The following is a 17820-nucleotide window of genomic DNA, read 5'->3' as shown; positions in this document are numbered from 1 at the left end:
AATAACTTAATGCAGTAATTTGACATCTTGTCTTTTACTTTCTTTCAGACATGAAATCAGCTTAAATGGAAGAAAATTCTAGGCTGGAGTCAGCAAACCCCAGTCTCTGCCTGTTTTATATATAAAGTTTTATTAGAACACAGCCATGCCCATTCATTTATGTACAGTCTATAGGTGTTTCCAATTACAACAAGCACAGTTACCATATGGTTCCCAAGCCTAAAATATTAACTACCTGGCCCTTTCAGAAAAGGTGCGCCAAACCCCACCCCAAACACAAACAACTTGTGTTCTTTAGCAAGCAAAAACAAACTAGAAACAAGTCCACTCACATTATTTCTAAATTAAGAATAACAGGGAATTTTGTCATCTGCAAATGGCAAAAATCATTGTGTTATAAAGGTTAAGATTTTAATACTGGCTTCTCAGTTCAAGATGTTGACAAGTAAAAAATCTTACAGCATATGTTCATGGGACAGAGTAGGAATGGGGGTGGGATGGATACTGTCTTGCTCTAAAATAATCAGATTAATTATATTACAATAGAAATCAGTAAAAAAAATTCTTGCTCATCTAAAATGACTCAATTCAAAAAATTTAGTTTCCTCACATTAACACTCTTCAGGAATATATTTAACTGGGTAGCCACCACAAGATAAAGTAAATCATATATGGGAAAAATCTTGACTACTTCGAATCTCAAACAAGTGGCTTTACAATATATGCATCAAAAGTAATCTCTAAAATGAAGCTTTTGATATTGGTACTCTTGTTTAAGAGACTTCTTTCTGACTACTTAACAATGAGAGTCAGTTTTTTTTGTTTTTTTTTTTGAGACGGAGTCTCTCGCTCTGTCGCCCAGGCTGGAGCGCAGTGGCGCGATCTCGGCTCACTGCAAGTTCCACCTCCCAGGTTCACGCCATTCTCCTGCCTCAGCCTCCAGAGTAGCTGGGACTACAGGCGCCTGCCACCACACCCGGCTAATTTTTTGTATTTTTAGTAGAGACGGTTTCACCATGTTAGCCAGAATGGTCTCGATCTCCTGTCCTCATGATCCGCCTGCCTCGGCCTCCCAAAGGGCTGGGATTACAGGCGTGAGCCACCGTGCCCGGCTGAGAGTCAATTTTTATACTCTCTCTAAGGAAGACAGGCTCTCTGAGCTGTGAATTTCTCAACTACCTGAATTTCACCCCAACCTACCTGAAGAATACGCAATTTCCATTAGTCACAGTGGCTCATTACATCAATGAGCTGGGAAACCCTCTCTCTCCCACCTCTGCTGGCATGAAACAATATCAGGCCTGAAGAATCAAGCCTAGTTTGACTCTGGCTCAAATTATTATTCTTTAATGCACTCAATGCTTCAACTCACATCAGATATTCCAGGCACTTCTAAGCTTCCAAGTACTTATTTATGTAACTCATAAACCAGAATACCTCCCCCTTCTCCCGTCCTTCCAAGCCTTTTCTATTCCTATTTACACTTTGAAGTCCTATTCAAACAAGAACTCTGCCATGAAGTCTTCTTGGATTTTTTTCAATAGCTTATCTATAACTCTATTCTAGTGTATTTATCACTCCATCTTATTTTATAATCAGAGACAGTTGTTCAAGTAACTCTTGTAACTCTCTTTCCACTGAGTCTGATCATTCTGGTTTTAAGGACAGGTACCATCCTGTCCCCAGCACCTTCCACAGAGCAGCTTGATAATTACTGGTTGACTTGAAAAGATGAGCCATGGCACATCCTTTCAGCACCTCGGGAGGTGCCGACGTCTTGAGTCGTGACACCGGCGTATGCTGACACTGCTGCCTCCAGTAGTTCTTTTGTCCTCTTCCCTTTGTCACTCCTACACTTTGGAGGTGAACTTCTCTCCTGAGGGCTGTAAAGACTAGTTTGAAAAGGGAGAGCCAAGAACCAACTGAATTGTCTCAGAATGGAAACACTATATTATTTCAGAGGAGTTAATTTCAGAAGGAAAATGGGTCAAACTTGAAAAAACAACATACATGGCTCCTATTGGTAAAACTGGAACTTGGGACTCAGTGAAACATACGACCAGGAAAGAACAGACTGGTGATGATGTAGCGGTCATCCCTGTGCTGCAGAGAATGCTTCACTATGAGTGTATCGTTCTGGTGAAACAGTCCTGACCACCAATGGGTGGCTACTGCATAGAGTTCCCTGCAGGGAACTCATAGAAGATGGTGAAACCCCAGGAGCAGCTGCTCTTTGGGAGCTTGAGGAAGAAACTGGCTACAAAGGGGACGCTGCCGAATGTTCTCCAGTGGTCTATATGGACCCAGGTTTGTCAAACTGTACCACACACATCGTGACAGTAATCATTAACGGAGATGACGCAGAAAATGTAAGGCCCAAGCCAAAGCCAGGGGATGGAGAATTTGTGGAAGTCATTTCGTTACCCAAGAATGACCTGCTGCAGGGACTCGATGCTCTCGTAGCTGAAAAACATCTTACAGTGGTTGCCAGAGTCTATTCCCATGCTCTAGCACTGAAACATGCAAATGTGAAGCCATTTGAAGTGCCCGTCCTGAAATTTTAAGGCCAAAGACGACACTGGCCATTTTTGTAAATGAGACTACCAGGCCTTCTTCACAAAGGCTTTGTATTCAACTTAGTTTAATGTAGATTTGAATTAGCTTTTTCGTAAAATAAAAGCAGCAAAAAATGAAAAAAAAAAAAGAAAGAAAAGAAAAGATGAGCCATATTATGCTTTTCAACTCAGCTTTACCCCACTGCCTTGCCCTCAAAACACAGAATGACCATACTCCATGGAAAAACACACAACATAAAATAAAAATCTTAGTAACTAAAAGCATTTGCATGAAGGAAGTTAAAACATGCAAACCTCAGAAGAAATCACCATGGGTTCTTCAAAAGCTGGCAAAGCCACTGAAATACAGGCCAGTCTTCCAACAGTACCAGCTACTATAAGGCCACTATGATTTGTCCAGGCAGTTAAGACCAGAAGGAGCGTCACGTAGCCACATTAGCGGAGTAAAGCAAAACTCACCACATCATGACAATCAGTTATTTCCACAGTGAGCCATCCTTTGTAATAGGTTTAGCCCTGTTTCTCTTAGGTAGAAAATATTTTTACTATTAGTTTAAAATGTGTTTTAATTGTAATGATCACAACGTCAAAATTTAAATCATAAATCTCCTGAATCTTTCTAAAACAAATGAAGAAAAGAACAACTTAAGCCTAAGATTACTCTTTAGACGAAGTCATCTTTAACAGAAGCAAGTCAGTCAGAATGAACAGGTAAAGAAAAAAAAAAACAAAAAAACTAAGCATAACAGGATATTTCTAGGGAAAGTAAAAGAGGGATATTCTAGTCAGTTCTAAGTGCTCCAGGCACTCCTAAAAAACTCCACAGGCCAGAAAGTTGAAGATGAATAAAAGGACCAATTGCAGGACCTACCTGCCATGAGCAGTAATTTTCAAAAACATAAATCCACGTAGGGGTGAAGTGGAGCACTAACCTTTGGGAAGGTAGGAAATCTTCCTGGTGACAGACAGGATAGACTAGAATAAGACTTAGCCTAGCTCCTTATCTTCCAAGTTGTCAAAATAGTCATTTTCACTGTAACACAAAGAAAATTTCTTAAGGGACCCTTGGTTTATGGACAAATCTGAGGATTCTACCTTTTTCTGAGAAAATGTATTCTCAAGTTAGAGAGGAAAGGGCAAATAACCTAATAAAATACTTTTCTTCTTCAGCATTTATTAGGACACTTGCTTTTGGTGTCTAAAGTGAAACTGCTTTTTAAAAATGAGAGAACATCCAGGCTGGCCAACATGGCAAAATCCTGTCTCTACTAAAAATACAAAAATTAGCCGGGCGTGATGACGTGCACCTGTAATCCCAGCTACTCGGGAGGCGGAGGCAGGGAGAATCGCTTGAACACGGGAGGTGGAGGTTGCAGTGAGCAGAGATTGCGCCATTGCACTCTAGCCTGGGCGACAGAGCGAGACTCTGTCTCCAAAAAAAAAAAAAAAAGAGAGAGGGAGAATATTTGGCAGGGTGCAGTGGCCACACCTGTAATCCCAACACTTTGGTAGGCCAAGGCGGGCAGATCACTTGAGGTCTGGAGTTCTAGACCAGCCTCAGGAGGTGGAGGCTGCAGTGAGCCGAGATTGCGCCACTGCATTCCAGCCTAGGCAACAGAGTGAGACTCCATCTCAAAAAAAAAAAAAAAAAAAAAAAAGAAAGAGTATTTGAAACCAATGACTGAAAGTGATGGGCAGATGTGAGAGAAGGGTCTCCAGACGCTTTAGCTCTATTGCCAGTGTTTTAACTCACAAGCAGGACAGTATGAACAGAGGTGTTTATTATTCTTTGTCTAGTAGTATGTCTGAAATATTTCAAAACATGTTTGCAAAAGAAGAAATAAAAAAAAATATAAGAAGCAAATTTAATACACTAGGAAAACTCCCATAGACCAGGGCAGTAACTGATGGCAAGTGGATTTTAACTCAGCTCCATTAACCCATTATGTCTTAAGAGCACCATTTCTGTTAAAATTAAAGAAGGTTTTACACATAAGGAAATTCACTTGATTATGGAGAAAAGGAAAATAACAGCAAGCCAAGGCTGTGATCTCTGGTAGAAAAACGGTATTTGATGCATAACAGGGCTATAAAACTTTCTCTCTTCCTTAAGCTGCAGAGTGTTAAGCGTTGGTAACAGAATTTTCAAAGTGGCTTATTCATTTCAAGATCTATGGTATTTGAAATAAGTTAGTACTGTACCTGAAGAGACATTCTGTATCCTCCCTCCTTTCTAGTACAAAGTTCTGTCAGCTGTGTCCACTTGATATCCCTAGTCAACTAGGCTTTTAAGAAAGGGCTTCATTCTTTAAAAAATAATAATACTATTATTAGGCCAGATGGAAGGGTTCTGCAAAGTCACAAACAAGAATAATTTCTAATCTGATAACACATTATTGGCTTTAAGACACCTAGGTGTTAAGCCCCGCATGCATTAGCTATTTATCCTGATGCGTTCCCTCCGCCTGACCCCCACCCCACCAACAGGCCCCAGCGTGTGTTGTTCTCCTCCATGTGTCCATGTGTTCTCATTGTTCAGCTCCCACTTGTGAGAACATGTGGTGTTTGGCTTTCTGAGGAAAATGGCTTCAAGCTCCATCAGTGTCCCCGCAAAGGGCACAATCTCATTCCTTTTTATGGGTGTATAGTATTCCATGGTGTATATGTACCATGTTTTTTTATCCAGTCCATCACTGATGGGCATTTGGGTTGATTCCATGTCTTTGCTATTGTGAATACTGCTGCAATCAACATACACATGCATGTATCTTTGTAACAGAATGATTTATATTCCTTTGGGTATATACCCAGTAATGGGATTGCTGGGTCAAATGTTATTTCTGGTTCTAGGTCTTTGAGGACTTCACCAGTCTTCCACAATGGTTGAACTAATTTACATTCCTACCAACAGTGTAAAAGTGTTCATATTTCTCCATAGCCTCACCAGCATCTGTTGTTTCTTGACTTTTTAATAATCACCATTCTGACTGGCATGAGACAGTATCTCATTGTGGTTTTCATTTGCATTTCTCTAGTGGTCAGTGACACTGAGCTTTTTTTCATGTTTGTTGGCTGCATAAATGTCTTCTTTTGAGAAGTGTTTGTTCATGTCCTTTGCCAATTTTTTTTTTTTTTTTTTTTTTTTTGAGATGGAGTCTCGCTCTGTCGCCCAGGCTGGAGTGCAGTGGTGTGATCTCAGCTCACTGCCAGCTCCGCCTCCTGGGTTCACGTCATTCTCCTGCCCCAGCCTCCTGAGTAGCTGGGACTACAGGCGCACACCACCATGCCTGGCTAATTTTTTGCATTTTTAGTAGAGATGGGGTTTCACCACATTAGTCAGGATGATCTCAATCTCCTGACCTCGTGATCCACCTGCCTCAGCCTCCCAAAGTGCTGGGATTACAGGCATGAGTCACTGTGCCTGGCCCTTTGCCAACTTTTTAATGGGTTTTTTCCTTGTAAATTTGTTTAAATTCCTTGTAGATTCTGGATATTAGACTTTTGTCAGATGGATAGATTGCAAAAACTGTCTCCCATTCTGTAGGTTGTCTGTTCACTCTGACGATAGTTTCTTTTGCTGTGCAGAAGCCCATTTGTCAGTTTCTGCTTTTGTTGCCATTGCTTTTGATGTTTTCATCATGAAATTTTTGCCCATGTCTATGTCCTTAATGATATTGCCTAGATTTTCTTCTAGGGTTTTTATAGTTTTGGGTTCTACATTTAAGTCTTTAATCCATCTTGAGTTAATTTTTGTATAAGGTGTAAGGAAGGGGCCCAGTTTCAATTTTCTGCACATGGCTAGCCAGTTCTCCCAGCACCATTTATTAAATAGGGAATCCTTTCCTCATTGCTCGTTTTGTCAGGTTTGTTGAAGATCAGATGGTTGTAGACGTGCAGTTTTATTTCTGAGATCTCTATTCTGTTCCATTGGTCTGTTTTTGTACTAGTACCATGCTGTTTTGATTACTGTAGCCTCGTAGTATAGTTTGAAGTCAGGTAGTGTGATGCCTCCAGGTTTGTTCTTTTTGCTTAGAATTGTTTGGGCTATATGGACTCTTTTTTGGTTCCATATGAATTTTAAAGTTTTTTTCTAATTCTGTGAAGAATGTCAACAGTAGTTTAATGGGAATAGCATTAAATTTATAAATTACTTTGGGCAATATGGCCATTTTCATGATATTGATTCTTCCTATCCATGAGCACAGAATGTTTTTCCATTTGTTTGTGTCCTCTCTGATTTCCTTCAGCAGTGGTTTGTAGTTCTCCTTGAAGAGGTCCTTCACTTCCCTTGTTATTAATAGCTATAGTTCTGGGTATTTTATTCTCTTTTAGCAGTTGTGAATAAGAGTTCATTCATGATTTGGCTCTCTGCTTGCCTACTGTTGGTGTATAGGAATAGTTGTGATTTTTGCACTTTGATTTTGTATCCTGAGACTTTGCTGAAGTTGCTTATCAGCTTAAGAAGCTTTTGGGCTGAGACAACAAGGTTTTCTAGATATAGGATCATGTCACCTGCAAATAGAGTTTTACTTTCTCTCTTCCTATTTGAATACCCTTTATTTCTTTCTTTTGCCTGATTGCCCTGGCCAGAATTTCCAACGCTATGTTGAATAGGAGTAGGGAAAGAGGGCATCCTTGTGCCAGTTTTGAAGGGGAATGCTTCCAGCTTTTGCCTATTCAGTAAGATACTGGCTGTGGGTTTGTCTTACATGACTTATTTTGAGGTATGTTCCATCAACACCTAGTTTACTGAGAGTTTTTAACAAGAAGGGATGTTGAATTTTATTAAAGGCCTTTTCTGCATCCATTGAGATAATCATGTGGTTTTTGCCTTTAGTTCTGTTTATGTGATCAATTATGTTTATTGATTTGCATATGTTAAAACAGCCTTGCATCCCAGGGATGAAGCTGACTTGACTGTGGTGGATGGATAAGCTTTTGACATGCTGCTGGATTTGGTTTGCCAGTATTTTACTGAGGATATTTGCATCGATGTTCATCAGGGATATTGGCCTGAAGTTTTCTTTTTCTGTTGTATTTCTGGCAGGCTTTGGTATTGGGATAATACTGGCCTCATAAAATGAGTTACAGGGGAGTCCCTCCTTTTGTATGTTTGGAATAGTTTCAGAAGAAATGGTACCAGCTCTTCTTTGTACCTCTGGTAGAATTTGGCTGTAATCTGTCTGGTCCTGGGCTTTTCTTGCTTGGTAGGCTATTTATTACTGCCTCAATTTGAGAACTTGTTATTGGTAGATTCAACGTTTTCCTGGTTCAGTCTTGGGAGGTCATATGTGTCCAGGAATTCATCCATTTCTTCTAGATTTTCTAGTTTATTTGCATAGAGGTGTTTATAGTATTCTCTGATAGTTGTTCATATTTCTGCAGGGTCAGTGGTGATACCCCCTTTATCATTTTTATTGTGTCTATTTGATTCTTCTTTCTTCATTACTCTAGCTAGGAGTCTATTTTATTTTATTTTATGTTTTTCAAAATACCAGATCTTGGGAGTCACTGATTTTTTTGGAAGGGTTTTTCGTGTCTCTGTCTCCTTCAGTTCCACTCTGATCTTGGTTATTTCTTGTCCTCTGCTAGCTTTAGGGTTTGTTTGGTCTTGGTTCTCTAGTTCTTTTAGTTGTGATGTTAGGGTGTCAATTTGAGATCTTTCTAGCTTTTTGATGTGGGCATTTAGTGCTATAAACTTCCCTCTTAACACTGCTTTAGCTGTGTCCCAGAGATTCTGGTATGTTCTCTTTGTTCTCATTGGTTTCAAAGAACTTCTGATTTCCGCCTTAATTTCATTATTTATCCAGGAGTCATTCAGGAGCAGGTTGTCCAATTTCCATGTAATTGTGTGGTTTTGGGTGAGTTTCTTAATCTTGAGTTCTAATTTGATTGTGCTGTGGTGTGAGAGGCTGTGTGTTATATTTTCAGTTCTTTTGCAGTTACTGAGGAGTGTTTTACTTCCAATTATGTGATCAATTTTAGCCTAAGTGCGATGTGCTGCTGAGAAGAATGTATATTCTGTTGTTTCTGGATAGAGAGTTCTGTAGCTATCTATCAGGTCCAGAGCTGAGTTCAAGTCCTGAATATCCTTGTTAATTTTCTGCTTGATGATCTGTCTAATATTGACAGTGGGGTATTAAAGTCTCACACTATTGTTGTATGGGAGTCTAAGTCTCTGTGTAGGTCTCTAAGAACTTGGTTTATAAATCTGGGTGCTCCTGTATTAGGTGCATATATATTTAGGATAGTTAGCTTTTCTTGTTGAATTGAGCCCTTTACCACTATGTAGTGCCCTTGTCTTTTTTGATATTTGCTGGTTCAAAGTCTGTTTTGTCAGAAAATAGGATTGCAACCCCTGCCTTTTTCTGCTTTCCATTTGCTTGGTAAATTTTCCTCCATCCCTTTATTCTGAGCCTTTGTATGTCTTTGCATGTTAGATGGGTCTCTTGAATACAACAGCATACTGATGGGTCATGATTCTTTATCCAGCTTGCAGTTCTGTGTTTTTTAATTGGGGCATTTAGCCCACTTACATTTAAGGTTAATATTTTTTATGTGTGAATTTGATCCTATCATCATGATGCTAGCTGGTTATTTTGCAGACTTGTTGAGGTAACTGCTTCATAGTGTTACTGGTAAAAGAAAACAGTGTGTTTTTGTAGTGGCCAGTAAGTTTTTCCTTTCCATATTTAGTGCTTCCTTCAGGAGCTCTTGCAAGACAGGCCTGGTGGTGACGAATTCCCTCAGCATTTGCTTGTCTAAAAAGGATTTTATTTCTTCGACTATGAAGCTTAGTTTGGCCAGATATGAAATTTTGGGTTGGAAATTCTTTAAGAATGTTGAATATTGGCCCCGAATCTCTTCTGGCTTGTAGGGTTTTTGCTGAGGTCCACTCTTAGCCTGATGGGCTTCCCTTTGTAGGTGACCTAGCCTTTCTCTCTGGCTGCCCTTAGTATTTTTTCCTTCATTTCAACCTTGGAGAATCTGATGATTATGTATCTTGGGGTTGATCTTCTCATGGGGTAGCTTACTGGGGTTCTCTAGGGATTTCCTGATTTGAATGTTGGCCTGTCTTGCTAGGTTGGGGAAGTTCTCCTGGGTGATATCCTGAAGTGTGTTTTCCAACTTGTTTCCTTCTCCCCAATTCTTTTAGGTACCCCTATCATTCGCAGGTTCAGTCTTTTTACATAATCCCATAGTTCTCAAAAGTTTTGCTCAATTCCTTTCATTCTTCTCTTATCTTGTCAGCAAGACAGTCTTCAAGCTCTGAAATTCTTTCCTCCACTTGGTCTATTTGGCTATTGATACTTGTGGTTGCATTATGAAGTTCTCATGTTGTGTTTTTCAGCTCCATCATTTATGTTCCTTTCTAAACTGGTTATTCTGGTTAACAGCTCCTGTAATGTTTTATCATGGTTCTTAGATTCTTTGCATTGGGTTAGAACATGCTCCTTTAGCTCAGTGAAATTCATTATTATCCACCTTCGGAAGTCTACTTCTGTCAATCCATCCATCTCAGCCTCAGCCCACATCTGTGCCCTTGCCAGAGAGGTGTTGTGATCATTTGGAGGAAAAGAAGCACTCTGGCTTTTTGAGTTTTCAGCGTTTTTTCATTGATTCTTTCTTATCTTCATGACTTTATCTAGCTTTGAACTTTGAGGCTGCTAACCTTTGGAGGGGTTTTGGTGGGGACCTTTTTGTTGATGTTGTTGTTGCTTTCCATTTGTTTTGCTTTTAACAGTCAGGCCCCTCTTCCATAGGGCTGCTGCAGTTTGCTGGGGGTCCACTCCAGACTCTCTTTGCCTGGGTCCCTCCTGTACCTGGAGGTGTCACCAGTGGAGACTGCAGAACAGCAAAGATGGCTGCCTGTTCCTTCCTCTGGGAGCTCCGTCCCAGAGGGGCACCAACCTGATGCCAGTGGGAACGCTCTTGTATAAGGTGTCTGGTGACCCCTGTTGGAGGGGTCTCATCCAGTCAAGAGGCACAGGCCCACCTAACGAAGCACTCTGGCTGCCCCTTGGTGGAGGGGGTGTGCTGCACTGGGGGGAATCTCACTCATCCAGACTGCCTGGATTCCTCAGAGCCAGCAAGGGGAAAGACTAAGTCTGCTGATCTGTGGAGACTGTGGCCACCCCTCCCACCAGGGGCTCCATCCCAGGGAGATTGGAATTCTGTCTGTAAACCCCTGGCTGGAGTTGCTGAAATTCCCGCAGAGAGGCCCTGCCCCGTGTAGGGGGATGAGTCAGAGTTCAGCCTAAAGAGTCAGTCTGGCCATGATGTGCCACCACCACTGTAGAGTCTGCACTGTAGGGAATTCCTTCTGGGTCCCAACCGCCCAGTCTCTCCAGCACCAGCAGGGGAAAACAGCAGACTGGAGCTGCAGTGATGACAGCAACCCCTCCCCCAAGGAACTCAGTAGTCTTATGTAGTCTCCAGCCAAGAGGCTACCAAGAACCTACACAGCTCTGTGCTTGGGACCCAAGGCCCTGGTGGCATGTGCTCATGAGGGGGATCTCCTGAATCACAGGTTGCACAGATCCTTGGAAAAAGCATGATTTCCTGGACAGGGTAGAACAATCACTCACCACCTCCCTTGGCTTGGGGTGGGAGCTCCCCTTGCCCTTTGCAGCTCCGAGGTGGGCTGTCGCTCCACCCTGCTTTTCCTCACTCTCCATGGGTCATGCCAACCACCTAGTCAGTCCCATTGAGAGAAGGTGAATACCTCAGTTGCTGGTGCAGGATTCACTCACCGTTTTCGTTCTTCTTGTTGGAAGCCTCTGATTGCAGCTATTTCTAGTTGTCCATCTTGTCCCCTCCCCAGTATTTCTTATATCTTTAAAGGAAATCCAGGAATTACTAACAACCAGTACCAAAATAATCTTTCAAGAAGGAGACTAATTACAAAACCCAAGAAAAAGGTAGAACAGGAAGATAACTTGAAGAGATCTAAAAATGCATAAACCAATACCACTAGCCATGTGTAATTAAGTTTAAATGTAATCTAAATAAAATTTTAATGACATTTAAAATTCAGATAAAAATACTCAGAAAACTGTGAACAGAAGGTGATAGGGTTTGGATGTTTTGTCCCCTTCAAATATGTTGAAATGTGATCCCCAATGTTGGAGGTGGGGCCTGATTGAAGGCGTTAGGGTCTTGGATCCCTCATGAATGGCTTGGTTCCCTCCCCACATTAATGAGTGAGTTCTCGCTCTATTAGTTCATGCAAATGCTGGTTGTTTAAAAGAGTCTGGCATCTCTCTTGCTCCCTCCTTTGACATGTGACATGCCTGTTCCCCCTACCACCATAAGTGAAAGCTTCCTGAGGTCCTGACCAGAAACAGATGCCGGCACAATGCTTCTTTTACAGCTGTGCAACTGTGAGCCAAATAAACCTCTTTTCTTGATAAATTACCTAGTTTCAGGTATTCCTTTATAGCAATGTGAAATGGACTACCAAAGAAGAGAACTTCCCCAACATGATAAAGGGCATTTATGAAAAACCAACAGCTAACATCATACTCAATGGGAAGAGACTGAAAGCTTTCCCCCTAAGACAGGAACAAGACAAGGATGCCTACTTTCACTGTTGCTATTCAGCGTTGTAGCAGAAGTTCTAGACAGAGCCATTACATTAGACAAGAGAAAGAATTAAAAGCATCTAAATTGGAAAGGAAGAAATAAAACTATCTCTGTTTGCAGATGACATAACCCTATACATAGAAAATCACAAAGAATCTAGAAGAAAGCTGCTAGAGCTAATAAATAAATTGAGCAAATTTGCAGGGTGTAAGATCAACAATCAAAAATTAATTTGGTTTCTATATATCAACAATGAACACACCAAAGAATTTCCATTTATAATCGCAGCAAAAATAATAAAATACATAGGAAAAAATTTAACCAAGGTAAAATACTTTACAACTGAAAACTATAAAACACTGCTGAAAAAAAAAAAAAGACTTAAATAAATGGAAAGAGATCCTTTGTTCATGAACAGGATGACTTAATAGTGGTTAAGATGTCAATATCACTTAAAGTGATCTAAAAATCTGACACAATCCCTATCAAAATTCTAAAGCCTTTTTTTTTGCAGAAATAGAAATGCCAATTGTTAAATTCATATGAAATTACAAGGGACCCAGAATAGTCAAAGCAATCTTGAAAAAGAAGAACAAAGCTGGAAGACTCACACTTCCTGATTTCAAAGCTTACTATAAAGCTACAGTGATCAAAACAGTGTGGTATTGCCATAAGGATAGATATATAAACCAATAGAATAGAACTGAGAGTCCAGAATTAAACCCACACGTGTACTGCTAATTATATATACCAAATTTCTAAGAAACAGGTAAAAGGTGAATGAAACAAAAAACTAAGGAGAAATCCTAGGGTACCATGTTGATTTGATGGGGGAAGTAATAGTCTCTTTATGGTGCTAGAATAACTGGACTTCCAGATGCAAAAGAATGAAGTTGGGCCCCTACCTCACATCATCTATAAAAATTAATTCAAAATGGATCAAAGACCTAAGTATAAGAGCTAAACCCTATTATATTCCTAGTAGTTACAAAACTCTTAGTAGAAAACATAGGGGTAAATTATTCATGACCTTGAATTTGGCAATACAGTCTAAAATATGACATCAAAAAAGCATGAGCAAGGACAGAAAAAAAATAAATTGGAACTTTATCAAAATTAAAAATGTTTTATGTATCAAAGGACATTATCAAGAAAGTGAAAAGACAACCCACAAAATAGGTGAAAATCATGTATCTGATAAGGGTCTAAGATATATAAAGAACCACCACTGAACAACAAAAACACAAACAACCTAATTAAGAATAGGCAAGACTTGAATAGACATTTCTCCAAAGAAGACATACAAATGGCCAATAAGCAGATGAAAAGATGCTCAAAATCATTAGTCATGAGAGAAATGCAAATCAAAACCACAGTGAGATACCACTTTGTAACTACTTGGGTGACTATTAAAAAAAAAAAAAGAACAAGTTTGGAGATACAGGAATCCTCATGCATTGCTGGTGGGCATGTAAAATGGTGCAGACACTATGGAAAAGAGTTTGGTGGCTCTTCAGAAAGTTAAACATAGAGTTACCATATGATGCAACAATTCCACTCCTAGGTACATAACCAAAAGAATCAAAAGCAGGGACTCAAACAGATGCTTGTATGACAATGTTCACTGCAGCATTATTCACAATAGCCAAAGGTAAAAACAACTCAACTGTCTACTAACAGATGAACAGGTCAACAAAATGTGGGATATATTAAATACTTACAATGGAATAGTATTCTGATACATGCTACATCATGGAAGAACCATGAAAACATTATACTAAGTGAAATAATCCAGAAACAAAAGGACAAATATAATATGATTCTACTTCTATGAAATTTCTAGAATAAGCAAATTCACAGAGACAGAAAGAACAGAGGTTACCAGAGGGGAGAATGGGAAGTTACTGTTTCACGGGCTGAGTGTTTCCATCTGCGGTGATGAAAAAATTCTGGAAATAGGTAGTAGTAGTGATTGTACATCATGAATGTAATTAATGCCACTGAATTGTAAACTTAAAATGGTTAAAATGGGGCCGGGTGCAGTGGCTCGTGCCTATAATCTAGCAATTTGGGAGGCTAAGGTGGGCGGATCACTTGAGGCCAGGAGTTTGAGACCAGCCTGGCTAACATGGTGAAACCCTGTCTCTACTAAAAATACAAAAATCAGCCAGGCATGGTGGTACACACCTATAATCCCAGCTACTTGGGAGGCTGAGGCAGGAGAATCGCTTGAGCCCGGGAGGCGGAGGTTGTAGTGAGCCAAGATCATGCCACGGCACTCCAGCGTGGGCAACAAAGCAAGACTGTCTCAAAAAAAAAAAGGTTAAAATGGTAAATTTTATGATAAATACATTTAACCACAAAAATATTTTCAATTCAATTTCCAAGTTAAACTAGCTACATTTCTTTTTTTTCTTCTCCACAACGTTACTGCTCATCACTAGCTGCATTTCAGTTGCTTAATAATTAGCCACAGGCAGCTGGTGCCTATAACCACCACATTGGATAGCACAGATATAAAACATTTGCAATACCACAAAAGTTCTAGTACATACTTCTTACTTACAAGCCCAAACCACCAATTCCAAATGCAAAATGATCAATAAATAAGGAAAACAGGGAGAAAACTGGACACTCAAACAATGAGTACCTTCTAGAGCAAGCTTTTCCAACCCAGGGCCTGCGGGCTGCACGTGGCCCAGGGCTTTGGATGCAGCCCATCACAAATTTGTAAACTTTCTGAAAACATTACGAGATTTTTTTTTTTGCAATTTTTTTTAAGCTCATCGGCTATCATTAGTGTATTTTATGTGTGGCCCAGGACATTTCTTCTTCCAATGTGGCCCAGGGAAGCCAGAAGATTGGACACCCCTGTTCTAGAGGTTGCATTTAAAAATCATAAATAAGTGGCAGGTGCATGTCTTTCAGGCTGAAGGAAGAGGGTATGAGGCCAATACATTCTCCAAAGGTTTTTTAAAGAGGAGTTCTGCAAATTAGAAGAACAGCGAAGAACAGAATATTGGAAAAGAAATTGTGGCCTATGTGACAGGTAGCTTTGGATTATATTCTCTGGGTCTTGGTTTCCCCAACTATTAAAAACAGGGGATCCAACTAGATGTTTTCTAATTAACTTTCTGATCTCATTGGTACTTTTCAAAAAAAATGAATAGAGATTACTAACATCTTCAAGACCAGCCAAGATTAAACTAAAATTCAACTGGGTTAAACTCTAGTTGTACTCAACACTAGCTGCAAACTAGAAGACTGTGCTTTGACCCATGACAACAAAATGGAGTCTTTAGGGTGGTCCCCAGGCATCTAGAGTTTTTAAAAGCTCTGCAAAGTGATTCTGACACACTATGAGGGTTAAGAACCACTATGCTGGAACACAAGTGACCGTATAGTTCAGGCAGGAAAAGATAATGGGAAACATTTTCCTCTTGTCAGGCAATCAAAGCTGTATCTACACAGATGGCAACTTACAAGAGAAAGGTTAAGTATATTACAAATAAAAATCCTTTGAATTCGACTTTTACAATCCAGGAGAGAACATCTGTCTGAAAAAGAGCCAAGTAGAATAAAATAAATAACTAAAACCAAAATTTTGAAATGAATTCTCATGTATTAAAAAATGAATCCCTTATTAAAAAGTTTAAACACTAGGTTGTTTATCTAAAGCTCACAGAAGAAAAAGCCCTAAGCACAAAGGGAAGATTTCCTACAGGCAGAAAGTTAGCATTTAAAAGGGTCAGGGAATAGACAGGTGTCTGTGAGACAGGACCACAAAGGTACAAGACTCACACTGCTTCGAAAACTTTCTAACACTAGTCTGCCAAGGAGTTCCATCCTTTCCTACCTATCACAGAATTAAAAACAAAACAAAACATTAATGATTCATAGGTAGACAATTAAGTGAGAGGGTGAAGGGGTAATCTGTTTTGCAAGGCCATTACTGAACATGATGGCTAACATTTACTGGCAGGCTCGTCTCAGTACTTTCCAGTTATTTTCTGGCTGAATTCTTACGACAACCTTGTGAGTATGTATGATTATTATCATTTTACGGTTAAGGAAACTGAGAGAAATAGAGGTTAGGAAACTTACTCAGTTACATAGCTGGAAATAAAAGAGCTAAGATCTAAATCCAGGAAATCTGGCTCCAGAGCATGTGCTTAACCTGTATGTTATACTGCCTTTCCCTCTCTGCCACCTTGTGTGTCTACACTGGCATGGAGGTCTGTGACTGACTAAATGGTAGCTGGAGATACAGACACAAGAAGAGGAAGGGGAGCGGGGAACAGAGAATAGCATCAGGACAGCAGCTACTCTAGAGGACAAAGCAAGGATGGGACTCTGAGATATGTACCTGAGGAAAGGGGGAAGTATGAATTTTCCCTAATTCTCTTACCTTGGACTGTAATATATATATACCAAATTTCTGAGAAACAGATACAAGGTGAATGAAACAAAGGACAAAGGAGAAACACCAGGTATTAAACTAATTTAAAATCCAGAGGTAGGGAGTAATAAGGTAAGCTAAATACAGGGAGACTGAACTCTGTTATCAATCCTAATATTCAGAGAGAAAGAAACAGCTTTACCTGAGAAATAGAGGTTTTTTCAGTTCATAATGAAAGTACATTCTCTCTAGCAGAAGATAGTTAGAACAAGTGGGTAGATATCATGAACATCATAGCCATTACAGAAGTATATCCCAAACTGTAAGCAAGTGAATTGACATTCTGGTTTATAAACTCAATTAGTTTATTTAGGTAAGGGACTAAAACAGCTTTTAGATCTCTAGGCATAATAGATCAGAGGTAGCATGTCTAATATCGCCCAACCAAAACCACCTGAAGGCTAGTTAACTCAATTCTATTAAAAAAAGAAAAAATCCCCAAAACTAATTCTAGACATATATTTTAACAATCTTTCTCACCCAAACATCTTCCATAAGTAGAACTGATGAGAGTTCCAACAGACCACATTTTTCATGACATTAATACTAAACCATGAAACAAGCATACCGCAGATAGGAAAGGAGCTAAAATAAAGGGGCTATAATAAACCATAAACTAGACAGTAAGTCTTGGAGTAAATTAGGGTTTGGCTGCAATCTGGGAAAAAGTTGTGCTGGAAAAACAAAAGTACATTACATGGTAACCTTTTCACTTCTTGCTTTTACTATTTGTTGTCAAACAACAAACATAACAAGTAAGCAGTATATCATTGCAGGTACCAAACACAGCCCTTTTAATACATAAACATAACAGCAAGATGCCCTTCATTTATAAATGGGTATCTTGTGCTCATTAAGTGTTTACACAAGTAGACTAAAACTGTCACTGGGATCTGGAGTTTCTCATGAGTATGCTCAGGTCTCAGAACTGCTGTGGGATGATTAATAAGGGACTGTTGCAAAAAGAAGACAGACTTGATGGGTTTTTCAACTTATGAGGAATTTTTCCAACTCACAAAAGTAAACTGAAGCCTCTTTCTTGGCAAGGCAAGCTACTCAGTTTGAAGAAAGACCTCGTAATGCATTATCTAGACTATAAAAGCAAAATACTGAGAGTCTTCCCTGGAGATAAGTAAAAGGAGTATACACCCATGGACACTGGAATACAGATAAGAAACAAGAATCCAAAACTTTTTAAAG

General features: G+C 39.7%; 1 protein-coding gene and 1 pseudogene across 13 annotated transcripts in view; one reads left to right on the top strand and one right to left on the bottom strand.

The window, feature by feature from the left end:
• Positions 1-17820, bottom strand: part of MAPK14 (mitogen-activated protein kinase 14) — a 95272-nt gene that overhangs the window by 28548 nt on the left and 48904 nt on the right. The window lies entirely within an intron of this gene.
• Positions 2030-17819, top strand: LOC129397955 (ADP-sugar pyrophosphatase-like; annotated as a pseudogene).

This window comes from Pan paniscus, chromosome 5 (assembly GCF_029289425.2).
Source record: "Pan paniscus chromosome 5, NHGRI_mPanPan1-v2.0_pri, whole genome shotgun sequence".
Taxonomy (NCBI): domain Eukaryota; kingdom Metazoa; phylum Chordata; class Mammalia; order Primates; family Hominidae; genus Pan; species Pan paniscus.
Note: the sequence above shows the minus strand (reverse complement) of the source record. Positions and strands in the feature narration are given on the sequence as shown.